This window comes from Perna viridis, chromosome 10 (genome assembly GCF_037379345.1).
Source record: "Perna viridis isolate PV_CMFRI_1.1 ecotype Kerala chromosome 10, ASM3737934v1, whole genome shotgun sequence".
Lineage (NCBI taxonomy): Eukaryota > Metazoa > Mollusca > Bivalvia > Mytilida > Mytilidae > Perna > Perna viridis.
Window position 1 is genome coordinate 26,423,149 of NC_142454.1, and position 23,584 is coordinate 26,446,732.

The following is a 23,584-nucleotide window of genomic DNA, read 5'->3' on the forward strand; positions in this document are numbered from 1 at the left end:
CCCGTTTAACAGACAAACTATCCAAAAATGCATGCTTATCACATCATATAAGCATTGTACGCCTGACATCTCCAAACTGTTTCAAATAACTTATTCCTGCTAAAATCATACATGCCCATAACTTAACATGCGAACGTTTCCTTAATATAGCCAAAGTACTTGAAATATCATTTTCCTACCCAAAATCATTAATGCTCATGACAATTGATACGTGCAGTTCTCCTTTAAATAGCCATTATACAATTCCAAAGATTACAATACTCTGTAAAATACAATTTTCGTACCTTAATTCTCCATATCAATCACATATGATGCGAACTTAACTCTCAACATAATCATTCTACTTGAAATAGCTCATTCTTAGCAGAATCAAACATACTTATCAAATCTGATTTGATATGTATCCTATATTGGACCATACTACTTCAAATAGCACTTTCCTACCTAAATCATACATGCTCATAATATCTAATTCGTACTGTATTCTTAACATGACCTTACGACTCGAAATAAAATTTTACTGTCAATAACGTACATGATAGTCACTTCGGAGGGAAACCGTACCCCTACCATGCCCGTTTAACAGACAAACTATCCAAAAATGCATGCTTATCACATCATATAAGCATTGTACGCCTGACATCTCCAAACTGTTTCAAATAACTTATTCCTGCTAAAATCATACATGCCCATAACTTAACATGCGAACGTTTCCTTAATATAGCCAAAGTACTTGAAATATCATTTTCCTACCCAAAATCATTAATGCTCATGACAATTGATACGTGCAGTTCTCCTTTAAATAGCCATTATACAATTCCAAAGATTACAATACTCTGTAAAATACAATTTTCGTACCTTAATTCTCCATATCAATCACATATGATGCGAACTTAACTCTCAACATAATCATTCTACTTGAAATAGCTCATTCTTAGCAGAATCAAACATACTTATCAAATCTGATTTGATATGTATCCTATATTGGACCATACTACTTCAAATAGCACTTTCCTACCTAAATCATACATGCTCATAATATCTAATTCGTACTGTATTCTTAACATGACCTTACGACTCGAAATAAAATTTTACTGTCAATAACGTACATGATAGTCACTTCGGAGGGAAACCGTACCCCTACCATGCCCGTTTAACAGACAAACTATCCAAAAATGCATGCTTATCACATCATATAAGCATTGTACGCCTGACATCTCCAAACTGTTTCAAATAACTTATTCCTGCTAAAATCATACATGCCCATAACTTAACATGCGAACGTTTCCTTAATATAGCCAAAGTACTTGAAATATCATTTTCCTACCCAAAATCATTAATGCTCATGACAATTGATACGTGCAGTTCTCCTTTAAATAGCCATTATACAATTCCAAAGATTACAATACTCTGTAAAATACAATTTTCGTACCTTAATTCTCCATATCAATCACATATGATGCGAACTGAACTCTTAACATAATCATACTACTTGAAATAGCTCATTCTTGGCAGAATCAAACATACTTATCAAATCTGATTTGATATGTATCCTAAATTGGACCATACTACTTCAAATAGCACTTTCCTACCTAAATCATACATACTCATCATATCTAATTCGTACTGAATTCTTAATATGACATTACGACTCGAAATAGAATTTTACTGCCAATAACGTACATGATAGTCACTTCGGAGGGAAACTGTACCCCTAACATGCCCGTTTAACAGACAAACTACCCAAGAATGCATGCTTACCACATCATATAAGCATTGTACGCCTGACATCTCCAAACTGCTTCGAAAAACTTATTCCTGCTAAAATCATATATGCCCATAACTTAACATGCGAACGTTTCCTTAATATAGCCAAAGTACTTGAAATATCATTTTCCTACCCAAAATCATTAATGCTCATGACAATTGATACGTGCAGTTCTCCTTTAAATAGCCATTATACAATTCCAAAGATTACAATACTCTGTGAAATACAATTTTCGTACCTTAATTCTCCATATCAATCACATATGATGCGAACTGAACTCTTAACATAACCATACTACTTGAAATAGCTCATTCTTGGCAGAATCAAACATACTGATCAAATCTGATTTGATATGTATCCTAAATTGGACCATACTACTTCAAATAGCACTTTCCTACCTAAATCATACATACTCATCATATCTAATTCGTACTGAATTCTTAATATGACATTACGACTCGAAATAGAATTTTACTGCCAATAACGTACATGATAGTCACTTCGGAGGGAAACCGTACCCCTAACATGCCCGTTTAACAGACAAACTACCCAAGAATGCATGCTGACCACATCATATCAGCATTGTACGCCTGATATCTCCAAACTGTTGCGAAAAACTTATTCCTGCGAAAATCATATATGCCCATAACTTAACATGCGAACGTTTCCTTAATATGGCCAAAGTACTTGAAATATCATTTTCCTACCTAAAATCATTAATGCTCATGACAATTGATACGTGCAGTTCTCCTTTAAATAGCCATTATACAATTCCAAAGATAACAATACTCTGTGAAATACCATTTTCGTACCTTAATTCTCCATATCAATCACATATGATGCGAACTGAACTCTTAACATAATCATACTACTTGAAATAGCTCATTCTTAGCAGAATCAAACATACTTATCAAATCTGATTTGATATGTAACCTAAATATGACCATACTACTTGTACTAGCACTTTCCTACTTCAATCACACATACTCATCACATCTGATTAGTAATTTATCTGTAATTAGATTTTACGACTTGATATAACATTTTCCTGCCAATAACGTACGGGATCATCACATCTGACGCAAACCGTACCCCTGACATGCACGTATGACAGAAAAACTACCCACAAATGCATGCTTATCACATATAAAAAGTGTATCCCTAACATGGCCAAACTGTTTCAAATAACTTATTCCTACGAAAAACATATAAGCCGATAACTTAAGATGCCAAACGTTTTCTTAATACGGCCAAAGTGCTTGAAATATCATTTTCCTACCCAAAATCAATAATGCTCATCACAATTGATGCATACTGCTCTCACTAATAGCCATTATACAATTCCAAAGATACCAATACTGTGGGAAATACAAATTTCGTACCTTAATTCTCCATATCAATCACATATGATGCGAACTTAACTCTTAACATAATCATTCTACTTGGAATAGCTCATTCTTAGCAGAATCAAACATACTTATCAAATCTGATTTGATATGTATCCTAAATTGGACCATACTACTTCAAATAGCACTTTCCTACCTAAATCATACATGCTCATCATATCTAATTCGTACTGTATTCTTAACATGACCTTACGCGTCGAAATAAAATTTTACTGTCAATAACGTACATGATAGTCACTTCGGAGGGAAACCGTACCCCTACCATGCCCGTTTAACAGACAAACTATCCAAAAATGCATGCTTATCACATCATAAAGCATTGTACGCCTGACATCTCCAAACTGTTTCAAATAACTTATTCCTGCTAAAATCATACATGCCCATAACTTAACATGCGAACGTTTCCTTAATATAGCCAAAGTACTTGAAATATCATTTTCCTACCCAAAATCATTAACGCTCATGACAATTGATACGTGCAGTTCTCCTTCAAATAGCCATTATACAATTCCAAAGATAACGATACTCTGTGAAATACAATTTTCGTACCTTAATTCTCCATATCAATCACATATGATGCGAACTGAACTCTTAACATAATCATACTACTTGAAATAGCTCATTCTTAGCAAAATCAAACATACTGATCAAATCTGATTTGATGTGTATCCTAAATTGGACCATACTACTTCAAATAGCACTTTCCTACCTAAATCATACATGCTCATCATATCTAATTCGTACTGAATTCTTAATATGACATTACGACTCGAAATAGAATTTTACTGCCAATAACGTACATGATAGTCACTTCGGAGGGAAACTGTACCCCTAACATGCCCGTTTAACAGACAAACTACCCAAGAATGCATGCTTACCACATCATATAAGCATTGTACGCCTGATATCTCCAAACTGCTTCGAAAAACTTATTCCTGCGAAAATCATATATGCCCATAACTTAACATGCGAACGTTTCCTTAATATGGCCAAAGTGCATGAAATATCATTTTCCTACCTAAAATCATTAATGCTCATGACAATTGATACCTGCAGTTCTCCTTTAAATAGCCATTATACAATTCCAAAGATAACAATACTCTGTGAAATACCATTTTCGTACCTTAATTCTCCATATCAATCACATATGATGCGAACTGAACTCTTAACATAATCATACTACTTGAAATAGCTCATTCTTAGCAGAATCAAACATACTTATCAAATCTGGTTTGATATGTAACCTAAATATGACCATACTACTTGTACTAGCACTTTCCTACTTCAATCACACATACTCATCACATCTGATTAGTAATTTATCTGTAATTAGATTTTACGACTTGATATAACATTTTCCTGCCAATAACGTACAGGTTCATCACATCTTACGCAAACCGTACCCCTGACATGCACGTATGACAGAAAAACTACCCACAAATGCATGCTTATCACATATAAAAAGTGTATGCCTAACATGGCCAAACTGTTTCAAATAACTTATTCCTACGAAAAACATATAAGCCGATAACTTAAGATGCCAAACGTTTTCTTAATACGGCCAAAGTGCTTGAAATATCATTTTCCTACCCAAAATCAATAATGCTCATCACAATTGATGCATACTGCTCTCACTAATAGCCATTATACAATTCGAAAGATACCAATACTGTGGGAAATACAAATTTCGTACCTTAATTCTCCATATCAATCACATATGATGCGAACTTAACTCTTAACATAATCAAACAACTTGAAATAGCTCATTCTTAGCAGAATAAAACATACTTATCAAATCTGATTTGATATGTATCCTATATTGGACCATACTACTTCAAATAGCACTTTCCTACCTAAATCATACATGCTCATAATATCTAATTCGTACTGTATTCTTAACATGACCTTACGACTCGAAATAAAATTTTACTGTCAATAACGTACATGATTGTCACTTCGGAGGGAAACCGTACCCCTACCATGCCCGTTTAACAGACAAACTATCCAAAAATGCATGCTTATCACATCATATAAGCATTGTACGCCTGACATCTCCAAACTGTTTCAAATAACTTATTCCTGCTAAAATCATACATGCCCATAACTTAACATGCGAACGTTTCCTTAATATAGCCAAAGTACTTGAAATATCATTTTCCTACCCAAAATCATTAATGCTCATGACAATTGATACGTGCAGTTCTCCTTTAAAAAGCCATTATACAATTCCAAAGATAACGATACTCTGTGAAATACAATTTTCGTACCTTAATTCTCCATATCAATCACATATGATGCGAACTGAACTCTTAACATAATCATACTACTTGAAATAGCTCATTCTTAGCAAAATCAAACATACTGATCAAATCTGATTTGATGTGTATCCTAAATTGGACCATACTACTTCAAATAGCACTTTCCTACCTAAATCATACATGCTCATCATATCTAATTCGTACTGAATTCTTAATATGACATTACGACTCGAAATAGAATTTTACTGCCAATAACGTACATGATAGTCACTTCGGAGGGAAACTGTACCCCTAACATGCCCGTTTAACAGACAAACTACCCAAGAATGCATGCTTACCACATCATATAAGCATTGTACGCCTGATATCTCCAAACTGCTTCGAAAAACTTATTCCTGCGAAAATCATATATGCCCATAACTTAACATGCGAACGTTTCCTTAATATGGCCAAAGTGCATGAAATATCATTTTCCTACCTAAAATCATTAATGCTCATGACAATTGATACCTGCAGTTCTCCTTTAAATAGCCATTATACAATTCCAAAGATAACAATACTCTGTGAAATACCATTTTCGTACCTTAATTCTCCATATCAATCACATATGATGCGAACTGAACTCTTAACATAATCATACTACTTGAAATAGCTCATTCTTAGCAGAATCAAACATACTTATCAAATCTGGTTTGATATGTAACCTAAATATGACCATACTACTTGTACTAGCACTTTCCTACTTCAATCACACATACTCATCACATCTGATTAGTAATTTATCTGTAATTAGATTTTACGACTTGATATAACATTTTCCTGCCAATAACGTACAGGTTCATCACATCTTACGCAAACCGTACCCCTGACATGCACGTATGACAGAAAAACTACCCACAAATGCATGCTTATCACATATAAAAAGTGTATACCTAACATGGCCAAACTGTTTCAAATAACTTATTCCTACGAAAAACATATAAGCCGATAACTTAAGATGCCAAACGTTTTCTTAATACGGCCAAAGTGCTTGAAATATCATTTTCCTACCCAAAATCAATAATGCTCATCACAATTGATGCATACTGCTCTCACTAATAGCCATTATACAATTCCAAAGATACCAATACTGTGGGAAATACAAATTTCGTACCTTAATTCTCCATATCAATCACATATGATGCGAACTTAACTCTTAACATAATCAAACAACTTGAAATAGCTCATTCTTAGCAGAATCAAACATACTTATCAAATCTGATTTGATATGTATCCTATATTGGACCATACTACTTCAAATAGCACTTTCCTACCTAAATCATACATGCTCATAATATCTAATTCGTACTGTATTCTTAACATGACCTTACGACTCGAAATAAAATTTTACTGTCAATAACGTACATGATTGTCACTTCGGAGGGAAACCGTACCCCTACCATGCCCGTTTAACAGACAAACTATCCAAAAATGCATGCTTATCACATCATATAAGCATTGTACGCCTGACATCTCCAAACTGTTTCAAATAACTTATTCCTGCTAAAATCATACATGCCCATAACTTAACATGCGAACGTTTCCTTAATATAGCCAAAGTACTTGAAATATCATTTTCCTACCCAAAATCATTAATGCTCATGACAATTGATACGTGCAGTTCTCCTTTAAATAGCCATTATACAATTCCAAAGATAACAATACTCTGTGAAATACCATTTTCGTACCTTAATTCTCCATACAAATCACATATGATGCGAACTGAACTCTTAACATAATCATACTACTTGAAATAGCTCATTCTTAGCAGAATCAAACATACTTATCAAATCTGATTTGATATGTAACCTAAATATGACCATACTACTTGTACTAGCACTTTCCTACTTCAATCACACATACTCATCACATCTGATTAGTAATTTATCTGTAATTAGATTTTACGACTTGATATAACATTTTCCTGCCAATAACGTACATGTTCATCACATCTTACGCAAACCGTACCCCTGACATGCACGTATGACAGAAAAACTACCCACAAATGCATGCTTATCACATATAAAAAGTGTATGCCTAACATGGCCAAACTGTTTCAAATAACTTATTCCTACGAAAAACATATAAGCCGATAACTTAAGATGCCAAACGTTTTCTTAATACGGCCAAAGTGCTTGAAATATCATTTTCCTACCCAAAATCAATAATGCTCATCACAATTGATGCATACTGCTCTCACTAATAGCCATTATACAATTCCAAAGATACCAATACTGTGGGAAATACAAATTTCGTACCTTAATTCTCCATATCAATCACATATGATGCGAACTTAACTCTTAACATAATCATTCTACTTGACATAGCTCATTCTTAGCAGAATCAAACATACTTATCAAATCTGATTTGATATGTATCCTATATTGGACCATACTACTTCAAATAGCACTTTCTTACCTAAATCATACATGCTCATAATATCTAATTCGTACTGTATTCTTAACATGACCTTACGACTCGAAATAAAATTTTACTGTCAATAACGTACATGATAGTCACTTCGGAGGGAAACCGTACCCCTACCATGCCCGTTTAACAGACAAACTATCCAAAAATGCATGCTTATCACATCATATAAGCATTGTACGCCTGACATCTCCAAACTGTTTCAAATAACTTATTCCTGCTAAAATCATACATGCCCATAACTTAACATGCGAACGTTTCCTTAATATAGCCAAAATACTTGAAATATCATTTTCCTACCCAAAATCATTAATGCTCATGACAATTGATACGTGCAGTTCTCCTTTAAAAAGCCATTATACAATTCCAAAGATAACGATACTCTGTGAAATACAATTTTCGTACCTTAATTCTCCATATCAATCACATATGATGCGAACTGAACTCTTAACATAATCATACTACTTGAAATAGCTCATTCTTAGCAAAATCAAACATACTGATCAAATCTGATTTGATGTGTATCCTAAATTGGACCATACTACTTCAAATAGCACTTTCCTACCTAAATCATACATGCTCATCATATCTAATTCGTACTGAATTCTTAATATGACATTACGACTCGAAATAGAATTTTACTGCCAATAACGTACATGATAGTCACTTCGGAGGGAAACTGTACCCCTAACATGCCCGTTTAACAGACAAACTACCCAAGAATGCATGCTTACCACATCATATAAGCATTGTACGCCTGATATCTCCAAACTGCTTCGAAAAACTTATTCCTGCGAAAATCATATATGCCCATAACTTAACATGCGAACGTTTCCTTAATATGGCCAAAGTGCATGAAATATCATTTTCCTACCTAAAATCATTAATGCTCATGACAATTGATACCTGCAGTTCTCCTTTAAATAGCCATTATACAATTCCAAAGATAACAATACTCTGTGAAATACCATTTTCGTACCTTAATTCTCCATATCAATCACATATGATGCGAACTGAACTCTTAACATAATCATACTACTTGAAATAGCTCATTCTTAGCAGAAACAAACATACTTATCAAATCTGGTTTGATATGTAACCTAAATATGACCATACTACTTGTACTAGCACTTTCCTACTTCAATCACACATACTCATCACATCTGATTAGTAATTTATCTGTAATTAGATTTTACGACTTGATATAACATTTTCCTGCCAATAACGTACAGGTTCATCACATCTTACGCAAACCGTACCCCTGACATGCACGTATGACAGAAAAACTACCCACAAATGCATGCTTATCACATATAAAAAGTGTATGCCTAACATGGCCAAACTGTTTCAAATAACTTATTCCTACGAAAAACATATAAGCCGATAACTTAAGATGCCAAACGTTTTCTTAATACGGCCAAAGTGCTTGAAATATCATTTTCCTACCCAAAATCAATAATGCTCATCACAATTGATGCATACTGCTCTCACTAATAGCCATTATACAATTCCAAAGATACCAATACTGTGGGAAATACAAATTTCGTACCTTAATTCTCCATATCAATCACATATGATGCGAACTTAACTCTTAACATAATCAAACAACTTGAAATAGCTCATTCTTAGCAGAATCAAACATACTTATCAAATCTGATTTGATATGTATCCTATATTGGACCATACTACTTCAAATAGCACTTTCCTACCTAAATCATACATGCTCATAATATCTAATTCGTACTGTATTCTTAACATGACCTTACGACTCGAAATAAAATTTTACTGTCAATAACGTACATGATTGTCACTTCGGAGGGAAACCGTACCCCTACCATGCCCGTTTAACAGACAAACTATCCAAAAATGCATGCTTATCACATCATATAAGCATTGTACGCCTGACATCTCCAAACTGTTTCAAATAACTTATTCCTGCTAAAATCATACATGCCCATAACTTAACATGCGAACGTTTCCTTAATATAGCCAAAATACTTGAAATATCATTTTCCTACCTAAAATCATTAATGCTCATGACAATTGATACGTGCAGTTCTCCTTTAAATAGCCATTATACAATTCCAAAGATAACAATACTCTGTGAAATACCATTTTCGTACCTTAATTCTCCATACAAATCACATATGATGCGAACTGAACTCTTAACATAATCATACTACTTGAAATAGCTCATTCTTAGCAGAATCAAACATACTTATCAAATCTGATTTGATATGTAACCTAAATATGACCATACTACTTGTACTAGCACTTTCCTACTTCAATCACACATACTCATCACATCTGATTAGTAATTTATCTGTAATTAGATTTTACGACTTGATATAACATTTTCCTGCCAATAACGTACATGTTCATCACATCTTACGCAAACCGTACCCCTGACATGCACGTATGACAGAAAAACTACCCACAAATGCATGCTTATCACATATAAAAAGTGTATGCCTAACATGGCCAAACTGTTTCAAATAACTTATTCCTACGAAAAACATATAAGCCGATAACTTAAGATGCCAAACGTTTTCTTAATACGGCCAAAGTGCTTGAAATATCATTTTCCTACCCAAAATCAATAATGCTCATCACAATTGATGCATACTGCTCTCACTAATAGCCATTATACAATTCCAAAGATACCAATACTGTGGGAAATACAAATTTCGTACCTTAATTCTCCATATCAATCACATATGATGCGAACTTAACTCTTAACATAATCATTCTACTTGACATAGCTCATTCTTAGCAGAATCAAACATACTTATCAAATCTGATTTGATATGTATCCTATATTGGACCATACTACTTCAAATAGCACTTTCTTACCTAAATCATACATGCTCATAATATCTAATTCGTACTGTATTCTTAACATGACCTTACGACTCGAAATAAAATTTTACTGTCAATAACGTACATGATAGTCACTTCGGAGGGAAACCGTACCCCTACCATGCCCGTTTAACAGACAAACTATCCAAAAATGCATGCTTATCACATCATATAAGCATTGTACGCCTGACATCTCCAAACTGTTTCAAATAACTTATTCCTGCTAAAATCATACATGCCCATAACTTAACATGCGAACGTTTCCTTAATATAGCCAAAATACTTGAAATATCATTTTCCTACCCAAAATCATTAATGCTCATGACAATTGATACGTGCAGTTCTCCTTTAAATAGCCATTATACAATTCCAAAGATTACAATACTCTGTGAAATACAATTTTCGTACCTTAATTCTCCATACAAATCACATATGATGCGAACTGAACTCTTAACATAATCATACTGCTTGAAATAGCTCATTCTTAGCAGAATCAAACACACTTATCACATCTGATTTGATATGTAACCTAAATATGACCATACTACTTGTACTAGCACTTTCCTACTTCAATCACACATACTCATCACATCTGATTAGTAATTTATCTGTAATTAGATTTTACGACTTGATATAACATTTTCCTGCCAATAACGTACAGGATCATAACATCTGACGCAAACCGTACCCCTGACATGCACGTATGACAGAAAAACTACCCACAAATGCATGCTTATCACATATAAAAAGTGTATGCCTAACATGGCCAAACTGTTTCAAATAACTTATTCCTACGAAAAACATATAAGCCGATAACTTAAGATGCCAAACGTTTTCTTAATACGGCCAAAGTGCTTGAAATATCATTTTCCTACCCAAACTCAATAATGCTCATCACAATTGATGCATACTGCTCTCACTAATAGCCATTATACAATTCCAAAGATACCAATACTGTGGGAAATACAAATTTCGTACCTTAATTCTCCATATCAATCACATATGATGCGAACTTAACTCTTAACATAATCATACTACTTGAAATAGCTCATTCTTAGCAGAATCAAACATACTTATCAAATCTGATTTGATATGTATCCTATATTGGACCATACTACTTCAAATAGCACTTTCCTACCTAAATCATACATGCTCATAATATCTAATTCGTACTGTATTCTTAACATGACCTTACGACTCGAAATAAAATTTTACTGTCAATAACGTACATGATAGTCACTTCGGAGGGAAACCGTACCCCTAACATGCCCGTTTAACAGACAAACTATCCAAAAATGCATGCTTATCACATCATATAAGCATTGTACGCCTGACATCTCCAAACTGTTTCAAATAACTTATTCCTGCTAAAATCATACATGCCCATAACTTAACATGCGAACGTTTCCTTAATATAGCCAAAATACTTGAAATATCATTTTCCTACCCAAAATCATTAATGCTCATGACAATTGATACGTGCAGTTCTCCTTTAAATAGCCATTATACAATTCCAAAGATTACAATACTCTGTGAAATACAATTTTCGTACCTTAATTCTCCATATCAATCACATATGATGCGAACTTAACTCTTAACATAATCAAACAACTTGAAATAGCTCATTCTTAGCAGAATCAAACATACTGATCAAATCTAATTTGATGTGTATCCTAAATTGGACCATACTACTTCAAATAGCACTTTCCTACCTAAATCATACATGCTCATCATATCTAATTCGTACTGTATTCTTAATATGACCTTACGACTCGAAATAAAATTTTACTGCCAATAACGTACATGATAGTCACTTCGGAGGGAAACCGTACCCCTACCATGCCCGTTTAACAGACAAACTATCCAAAAATGCATGCTTATCACATCATATAAGCATTGTACGCCTGACATCTCCAAACTGTTTCAAATAACTTATTCCTGCTAAAATCATATATGCCCATAACTTAACATGCGAACGTTTCCTTAATATAGCCAAAGTACTTGAAATATCATTTTCCTACCCAAAATCATTAATGCTCATGACAATTGATACGTGCAGTTCTCCTTTAAATAGCCATTATACAATTCCAAAGATTACAATACTCTGTGAAATACAATTTTCGTACCTTAATTCTCCATATCAATCACATATGATGCGAACTTAACTCTGAACATAATCAAACTACTTGAAATAGCTCATTCTTAGCAGAATCAAACATACTGATCAAATCTGATTTGATGTGTATCCTAAATTGGACCATACTACTTCAAATAGCACTTTCCTACCTAAATCATACATGCTCATCATATCTAATTCGTACTGAATTCTTAATATGACATTACGACTCGAAATAGAATTTTACTGCCAATAACGTACATGATAGTCACTTCGGAGGGAAACTGTACCCCTAACATGCCCGTTTAACAGACAAACTACCCAAGAATGCATGCTTACCACATCATATAAGCATTGTACGCCTGACATCTCCAAACTGCTTCGAAAAACTTATTCCTGCTAAAATCATATATGCCCATAACTTAACAAGCGAACGTTTCCTTAATATAGCCAAAGTACTTGAAATATCATTTTCCTACCCAAAATCATTAATGCTCATGACAATTGATACGTGCAGTTCTCCTTTAAATAGCCATTATACAATTCCAAAGATTACAATACTCTGTGAAATACAATTTTCGTACCTTAATTCTCCATACAAATCACATATGATGCGAACTGAACTCTTAACATAATCATACTACTTGAAATAGCTCATTCTTAGCCGAATCAAACATACTTATCACATCTGATTTGATATGTAACCTAAATATGACCATACTACTTGTACTAGCACTTTCCTACTTCAATCACACATACTCATCACATCTGATTAGTAATTTATCTGTAATTAGATTTTACGACTTGATATAACATTTTCCTGCCAATAACGTACAGGATCATCACATCTGACGCAAACCGTACCCCTGACATGCACGTATGACAAAAAAACTACCCACAAATGCATGCTTATCACATATAAAAAGTGTATCCCTAACATGGCCAAACTGTTTCAAATAACTTATTCCTACTAAAATCATATAAGCCGATAACTTAAGATGCCAAACGTTTTCTTAATACGGCCAAAGTGCTTGAAATATCATTTTCCTACCCAAAATCAATAATGCTCATCACAATTGATGCATACTGCTCTCACTAATAGATATTATACAATTCCAAAGATACCAATACTGTGGGAAATACCAATTTCGTACCTTAATTCTTCATATCAATCACATATGATGCGAACTTAACCCTGAACATAATCATTCTACTTGAAATAGCTCATTCTTAGCAGATTCAAACATACTTATCAAATCTGATTTGATATGTATCCAAAATTGGACCATACTACTTCAAATAGCACTTTCCTACCTAAATCATGCATGCTCATCATATCTAATTCGTACTGTATTCTTAATATGACCTTACGACTCGAAATAAAATTTTACTGCCAATAACGTACATGATAGTCACTTCGGAGGGAAACCGTACCCCTACCATGCCCGTTTAACAGACAAACTATCCAAAAATGCATGCTTATCACATCATATAAGCATTGTACGCCTGACATCTCCAAACTGTTTCCAATAACTTATTCCTGCTAAAATCATATATGCCCATAACTTAACATGCGAACGTTTCCTTAGTATAGCCAAAGTACTTGAAATATCATTTTCCTACCCAAAATCATTAATGCTCATGACAATTGATACGTGCAGTTCTCCTTTAAATAGCCATTATACAATTCCAAAGATTACAATACTCTGTGAAATACAATTTTCGTACCTTAATTCTCCATATCAATCACATATGATGCGAACTTAACTCTTAACATAATCAAACTACTTGAAATAGCTCATTCTTAGCAGAATCAAACATACTGATCAAATCTAATTTGATGTGTATCCTAAATTGGACCATACTACTTCAAATAGCACTTTCCTACCTAAATCATACATGCTCATCATATCTAATTCGTACTGTATTCTTAATATGACCTTACGACTCGAAATAAAATTTTACTGCCAATAACGTACATGATAGTCACTTCGGAGGGAAACCGTACCCCTAACATGCCCGTTTAACAGACAAACTACCCAAGAATGCATGCTTATCACATCATATAAGCATCGTAGGCCTTACATCTCCAAACTGTTTCGAATAACTTATTCCTGCTAAAATCATATATGCCCATAACTTAACATGCGAACGTTTCCTTAATATGGCCAAAGTACTTGAAATATCATTTTCCTACCTAAAATCATTAATGCTCATGACAATTGATACGTGCAGTTCTCCTTTAAATAGCCATTATACAATTCCAAAGATACTAATACTGTGGGAAATACTAATTTCGTACCTTAATTCTCCATATCAATCACATATGATGCGAACTGAACTCTTAACATAATCATACTACTTGAAATAGCTCATTCTTAGCAGAATCAAACATACTTATCAAATCTGATTTGATGTGTATCCTAAATTGGACCACACTACTTCAAATAGCACTTTCCTACCTAAATCATACATGCTCATCATATCTAATTCGTACTGTATTCTTAATATGACCTTACGACTCGAAATAAAATTTTACTGTCAATAACGTACATGATAGTCACTTCGGAGGGAAACCGTACCCCTAACATGCCCGTTTAACAGACAAACTACCCAAGAATGCATGCTTATCACATCATATAAGCATTGTACGCCTGACATCTCCAAACTGTTTCAAATAACTTATTCCTGCTAAAATCATATATGCCCATAACTTAACATGCGAACGTTTCCTTAATATGGCCAAAGTACTTGAAGTATCATTTTCCTACCCAAAATCATTAATGCTCATGACAATTGATGTATACTGTTCTCACTTAAATAGCCATTATACAATTCCAAAGATAACAATACTCTGTGAAATACCATTTTCGTACCTTAATTCTCCATTCAAATCACATATGATGCGAACTGAACTCTTAACATAATCATACTACTTGAAATAGCTCATTCTTAGCAGAATCAAACATACTTATCACATCTGATTTGATATGTAAACTAAATATGACCATACTAGTTGTACTAGCACTTTCCTACTTCAATCACACATACTCATCACATCTGATTAGTAATTTATCTGTAATTAGATTTTACGACTTGATATAACATTTTCCTGCCAATAACGTACAGGATCATCACATCTGACGCAAACCGTACCCCTGACATGCACGTATGACAGAAAAACTACCCACAAATGCATGCTTATCACATATAAGAAGTGTTTGCCTAACATGGCCAAACTGTTTCAAATAACTTATTCCTACTAAAATCATATAAGCCGATAACTTAAGATGCAAAATGTTTTCTTAATACGGCCAAAATACTTGAAATATCATTTTCCTACCCAAAATCAATAATGCTCATCACAATTGATGCATACTGTTCTCACTTAAATAGCCATTATACAATTCCAAAGATACCAATACTGTGGGAAATACCAATTGCGTACCTTAATTCTCCATACCAATCACATATGATGCGAACTGAACTCTTAACATGATCATACTACTTCAAATAGCTCATTCTTAACAGAATCATACATGCTGTTCACATCAGATTTGATATGTACCCTAAATATTACCATACTACTTCAAATAGCACTTCCCTACCTAAATTATACTTGCCTATTGCATCTGATTCGTACTGTATTCTTAATATGACCTAACGACTCGATATAACATTTTCCTACCAATAATGTACATGACCATCACATCGGAAGGCAAGCGTACCCCTGACATGCGCGTTTGACAGAAAAACTACCCAAAAATGCATGCCCATCACCTCATATAAGAAGTGTACGCCTAACATGGCCAAGCGGTTTTAAATAACTTATTCTTGCTAAAATTATACATGCCCATAACTTAAAATGCCAACTGTTTTTTAACATGGCCAAAGTACTTGAAAAATCATTTTCCTACCCAAAGTCATTAATGATCATGACAATTAATGCGTACTGTTCACCCCTCAATTCCAAAAATAATAATACTGTGTGAAATACCCTTTCCGTATCTTAATTTTCCATACCAATCATATATGATGCAAATAGAACTCTTAACATGATCATAGTACTTGAAACATCACGTTCTTACTGGAATCGTATATGCACATCACATATGATTTGATATGAAGCGTAAGTATGAAAATATTACTTGAAATAGCACTTTCCTACCTAAATCATACATGCTCATCACGTATGATTCGTACTTTAGTTTTGATATGACCTTTCGACTCGAAATAACATTTAACTACCAATAACGTATATGATCATCATATCTGACTCAAACCGTACCTCTGACATGCACGTATGAAGGAGATCTACCCAAAAATGGATGCTTATCATATCATCTAAGCATTGTTAGCCTAACATGGCCAAACTGTTTCAAATCACGTATTCCTGCTAAAATCATGCACGCCCATAACTTAAGATGCTGACCGTTTTCTTAATATGGCCTAAGTACTTGAAATATCATTTTCCTACTCAAAATCATTAATGCTCATGAGAATTGATGCGTTCTGTTTCCTTTAAATAGCCATTATACAATTTGGTTGATTTTTGTGATTTTTCAAATGCTTCTCCTTTATGTAGGAAAAAATTACTTGTAATATATTCATCAGATTTGAAGGATATATAAAACCATCTAAGTGTGAACGAGTTCCATATTTTGGATTATTGTAGATGGCTGCCATTTAAAATGGCCGCCATCTAAATTAATATGCCCCACTGGAAAATAATGTAAATTTCATCTAAATTTTATAAAACGTGGTATATAGGCTTGACATTGTACATTGAATTTATTTTTTTTGATTCTGTGATCATGTGTGGAACATGAGGGAACTTGTATGTGACTTGCTTTCAAGCACAACTTAAAACTTGTTTTATTTTATTTTTAGGGGGCTTTTGTTTCTTCTTTTTTGTTTTTATTTTTATTTTGTTTTGTCTTTTATGTGGATTTTTTGTGTTTTTTTTTGTGAGAAAATTGTGTGTGGGTCCTGGCTTTACTATTTATGTACCATTAGGTAAAATCCGTGGTAATGTAAATTTGACGCTCGATCTGCAAACTCCAGTAGATTGTTTTTGAATGGCACCTTGAGGTACAACGTCAAAGAAATATATACACTTTTAATAAAATTATTGATTGGATGTCTTGAAAATGCTTATTTTGGTCCCTTATTCCTAACAGTTAAGTAACAACCCAAACCAAAACTTATCCCAGCTTTCCTTTTGTTTTAAACTTGTACATTGTAGAACAAATTTATCGTCCAGAAAACATGTTTCTACCAACACATACTGAATGATTAAACAACACATCAATTTCAATTTCATAAAGATCTTTATTTTTTTAAGTGATTTCTTCTGTGTGTAACTTTCTATTTCTTTACGTTTGTGTATTCTAAATTTTAGTGTTCCTGATGCCATCTTGTAAAAGGATTTCCCACCATTTCTACATTTGGTATCAATATTTATATCAGAAAATACTAGTTGTTTCCATTGCAAGTCATTTATAGGAAAACAATACAGAAACCCACGCTACAAAACTGTAAGTGAAATATCTTTTGTCTTTCTTTATGTATGGATTTTTTGTGAAAACATGTCTATTGCAGACCTATTCGATTTTTTTGATTAAATATGGTTTAGGTATATTATGCCATTTGGTGTATTGATTTCAACACGTCTGAGTACTAGATATCAACTTATATGACTTAATATATTAGACTGGCCGAGATGTAAAAAGGAGGAAGTTTTAATTAAGGTATGGATGACAACAAACGAGTCCTTCCGTAAGTTAAGATATGAAACTACCTTACTCTACATTCAGTTTGTTTTTCTCTTTCAGAACTATTTGGTCATTTGGCCAGTATTTAATCCATAAATTGTGGAAAGTTACACCGGATATTACTCCCTGTAAGACTGAAATCAGGCTTTCAGTACTTCTTATGTTATATTTTAGATTTGTGGTATATACCGTACACGGACTTCGTCCCCTATCGATTGATATCTCTGATACATAACACGTAAACTACCACAACATGGGCTTTAAGTGGATTTTCACATAAAGGCGACGTAAGCAGGATAAGCTTAAATAAATCAGAGTGATCATTTTTTTTATTCTAAGAACAAAATACACATATCAACTGAAGTGCGAATATTATGAAGAAGGCGAAAGTACATTGTGAACAGTTAACAAATTCAAAAACCATATTACATGTAGTAGCATATACTTCAATACATGTACATGTAATCTCTTATTACATTCCCGAAGTGGTTTTCAAATAATATTTCCATATAAACTCAACATAAGGAAAATGTTCACATGCTTTCATGACTAGTTAACATTTGCTTATGGAAATAAGACCTGCTATTAAACATGACTGCAGAAAAGATTTACAATATAGTCGTTCTATCCTTAGAACTTCGAGACAAGTCAGGCTTCGTCAGAAATCGTACGGAACAAAATATATATGAGTTTAAGACATAAAACATTATCATTATAATACTACAATTTAAATTGAACAATTGTGTAACTCATTTATTTTGTATATAAAAGTCTATATTTAGCTTTTAAGATATCCTGATATACTTGAACTAAGAATGATACAGATCGTTTGGTTATTTTAACAACTATTACTATGGACACTTTACCAGTACTAAAGGAAGACTTTGGTACCCCTTATCAGTTAATATTATTCTACAGTTACCCAGTTCCACGTGGAGTTTTAACAAATATCAGTATGAAACATTACTGGGTTGGAGCCACATGTATAAGTGACAGTAACTGGAGTCTTATAACTTCATTTGCAATTGTTATCGTACATGTACAACAGATCTGTTAAAAATGACAGGGTGTCAATAATTCTAGTGATTATTATTTATAAATGCAAATACAGGAAGATATTTTCAGATGTTAACATTTCCAACAATTTATATTTTCCTATTTCCAATTTCAGGAGCTTGACACTGAGTCCTTCAAAATGAAGTGCAGTATTTTATGACACTGAATGAGATTTAAGAATACATGGTAATTTGGATGCTACTGAAAAGCCCTTTGACTAAAAATAACATATCACAAAATAAAAGTGTCATTTGGTCTTACTGTAAAAAAAAATAGTACATATACATTAGGATCGCGTCTTTTTTATTGTGCAGATGTACACTTCTGTAAAACAGAAGACGAAGAAAAGAGAGGCTGCGATTCATCAGTTGGAAAGAACAAAACTGATCACAGATTTATTTAAAGACAAAACAATTTGAATATTTTCATTCTTCTTGTAAGAGTCAACTGTCAAATAATGGGAAAGTTGGTAAAACATATGAAGATAATAAGACTAGAATATTATTCTCTATATGAAAGGGAGATGGCAAGTAGGATCATTAGCTAAATGATCTTTGTGGATTTTTTTTTTATAACTTTTTGAAAAAAAAATGTAAATATTCAAAATCATTAAAAACATCTGAATTTATGATAACAAATCAAATATAAAACCAGTATAATTCCATATATCTAGTAAGTTGATAGAAGTAATGAAACTCTTATTTTCATCAGTAACAATACTTCATAAAAAATGTTGCAGTAGCGCTACAACCAAAATGAACTTAGTTTTTTCACGGAAAACTTGTTTTAGTTTAAATTATGAATTACTCCATCTTGAAAGCATGACAATTTACTCGTCGTTTGACTAATTACTTGTTGCATAATAGTTTCTTCGACAATAAGAGAAATTTGCTGTTTCAGAACTTAATTGTGGTGAAACAATGGCGTCTAGGTAAAGCAGGTCTCAAGTTTCACAGTGTTCATTAGATGATTGGAGAAATATACAGTTACAAAAGACTTGAATGGACTTAAGATGACATGTTCCACTTGAACTGTACTGCTTACAATAACAATCATAAATGAACATCCCAATTTTAACAGTACTATAATATTCTTTACATTATATTCACCACATAATAGTTCATGTATTACAAAAATAAATAAATAAATGAAAAATGCAAGTTCTGTAAAGCACAGCAGTTACTATAATGTATGTGATGGTAGTACACGGGCTAAAAAGTTACATCACAGCTAATTTTACATTACAATTCTACATTTTTTTACACATTGTGATTGAAATAATGTATACAAATGCATTAATTTCAGAATTTCTGAAGAAAAAAAAAACTGTTCATATAATAATCATGGCATCAGAATAGGTAGGCAGAATGTATATTTTGTATATAAAAATACTTTTAGTAATGTTATCAATACTAATATAAAATCAAATACAATTTATTGCATCATAAACTGAATAACGTATTAAATTCATTTATCCACAATCATTAACAATATTACAATAATTACATATAGAGTTCTTGGAGTTCATGACTTTTCCAATATCATATACTTTGAGCAGTAAATCAAAGACTACAACGATTAAATTTCTGTTTAGTCCAAATATCCTTTTTTATTATTTCAAAACATCTTTCAACACTTATTTCTTTGTAAAGCAATCCAAAATGTTCAAAAGAAAATACATATCAACCAATATTCCATCAAAGAAACTTTTTCTGTTATAAATCAAATATAATACATGTATATAAAACAACTAACATGTAAATTACTCCTCTGGTTTCTCTTAAATACTTTTATTAGAAATCGCAACCCAGGGCAAACAAATTCTGGATATAAACTTTCTCAGAACTTGGAGACAAGATAGGCTTCATGCACATTCACAAACATAAATTTCATAAAGGGACATATATCAATTGTATTCAATTATTAACTGTTCATTTCATCTTGTTTGTGGTTTGAAGAAAGATGGTCCTAAATCAAGTACAAAATCTCTCAGAACCTGGTGACAAGTCTGGCTTTGTGCACATTCATAAACAGAAACAAAAAATAATACAAAATTCACAAAAGAACATACATCAATTGCATTGAATTAAAAACTGTTCCTTTCATCTTTTTTGTGGTTTGAAAAAAAAGATGATTCTGAATCACAGAACACAAACTTTCTCAGAACTTGGCGACAAGTCCGGCTTCGTGCATTTATAAATCTTCAATTATATTAGAAATCGTAGTTTACAATTATTGAGATATTATCTGATAAAGCAATATCAAGTTTTACTATCAAGCAGTTTTACTTATAGTGGATTTAAGATAAACCCCCTTAAAGAATCCTAAGCATGTTCACCTCTATTTGTATTTTATAATTAAGTCAGTCAGATGGATTTTCGGATTGTGGTGCTACAGTGCCATCGTACGCTAACCAGGCAATGGACATTAATGTTGTGTCACAGACTAATCAACATGGCGTTCACTCCACAGCTACTGATGTTTCTAACACTAGAAAAGAAGTTTATATCAATGTGTCGACCTCAAGCTCTATGACAAACATAACAAGAGGCTCCCAGGAGCTTGAATCTCTCTCCTGGTTAAATTTTGTCTTTCAATGGCAATACATTTATCACGAGGTTTACTAATAATTTTGGCCTACGATGACTTTGATGGAACTGATCATAAGGATCAATACAAGGCTTAACAGATGAAAATAACGAAAGGACCACAGGTAGATCTCATCATGCTGAACAGTTTTACCCGGTTATAATTTGGCTAATGGGTTTTGAGATATATTGAAAAACTACAGCTTGACCCCTGTTCTATTTTTAGTAACGGTGACAAAGTTTTTTGACGGATCAAAAATCTAAACAGAACTTTTGTGCAAGATACCCCAAGGAACATCAATACTAAGTTTGATTCCAATCGATCAAGTAGGGTAAGAGAGAAATTTTTTTAAAGAAATAACATTAAAAAAAATGAAAGAAAAAACGTCGAAAAAAGTGCAATAACTCCTAAATGGCTTGACAGATTAAAATGAAAATATATATGCAATATATAGTCTAACCCCTATGTTCTATTTTCATTACCGGCGGCCATGTTGTTTGACGGATCAACAATCTAAACACAACTTTTGTGAAAGATGCCCAAAGAAACATCTGTGCAGTTTCATATAATTCCGCTAAGTAGTTTCTGAGAAAGGAGAAGATTTTTTTAAAAAATTGTTAACGACCACGACGACGGACGACGGCGACGGACGCCAATTGATGGCAATAGCTCACATGGCCTTTGACCAGGCAATACATCGTCGGGTGAGATCGCGGTAGTGCCGCTGAATATATCAAGTGGGACAACACCTATAGTCAATGCACACGTCAACATGACATTGCATGTATAGAATAACATTTCTGAAAGTCTCCTGCATAGTACAATTCAATTATGTCAGCAGTCTTTACAAAAGTTGAAATCCAAATCAAACGATATTCAAGTTTTTCGTTTGCAAGTCAACATAAACAGAAGGAAGCAATTTTTGTTAACAATTTTGATTTCATATAAATATATATTAATGAATAAATGTAACAATAAAATTTATGTCGTATTATAGCAGATTCATTTAGCTTTCAATGCATGTTCATTTTGAGTAAATTAAGTACATGTACATACAGATAAATACAAAAGGAAAAACAAGAATATACAGATCTCAAGGTATCAAAAGTGTTTATGACAATCAACAGATTTTAATGTTTTGATGATGTTCATCTCAATCACTTTGGTATAATATGATATTTTAACACAGTAAGGAGTGCCAAGTTGTATATGAAAGCCAGTAAAACTAATATGTATACCATTTATCAATATTTCCAACATCCAGATCTAATGACATAAATCTTACTAACTTA

General features: G+C 33.0%; 1 protein-coding gene and 1 long non-coding RNA gene across 11 annotated transcripts in view; one reads left to right on the forward strand and one right to left on the reverse strand.

The window, feature by feature from the left end:
• LOC148605163 (uncharacterized) overlaps positions 1-18,836 on the forward strand; it is a 50,667-nt gene extending 31,831 nt beyond the window's left edge. The window contains exon 11 of the long non-coding RNA XR_015915899.1: positions 18,822-18,836. This is a non-coding gene — a long non-coding RNA (uncharacterized LOC148605163). The remainder of the gene's footprint in view (positions 1-18,821) is intronic.
• Positions 1-23,584, reverse strand: part of LOC148605161 (BTB/POZ domain-containing protein 6-B-like) — a 129,817-nt gene that overhangs the window by 58,014 nt on the left and 48,219 nt on the right. The gene's annotated exons all lie outside the window — the stretch shown is intronic.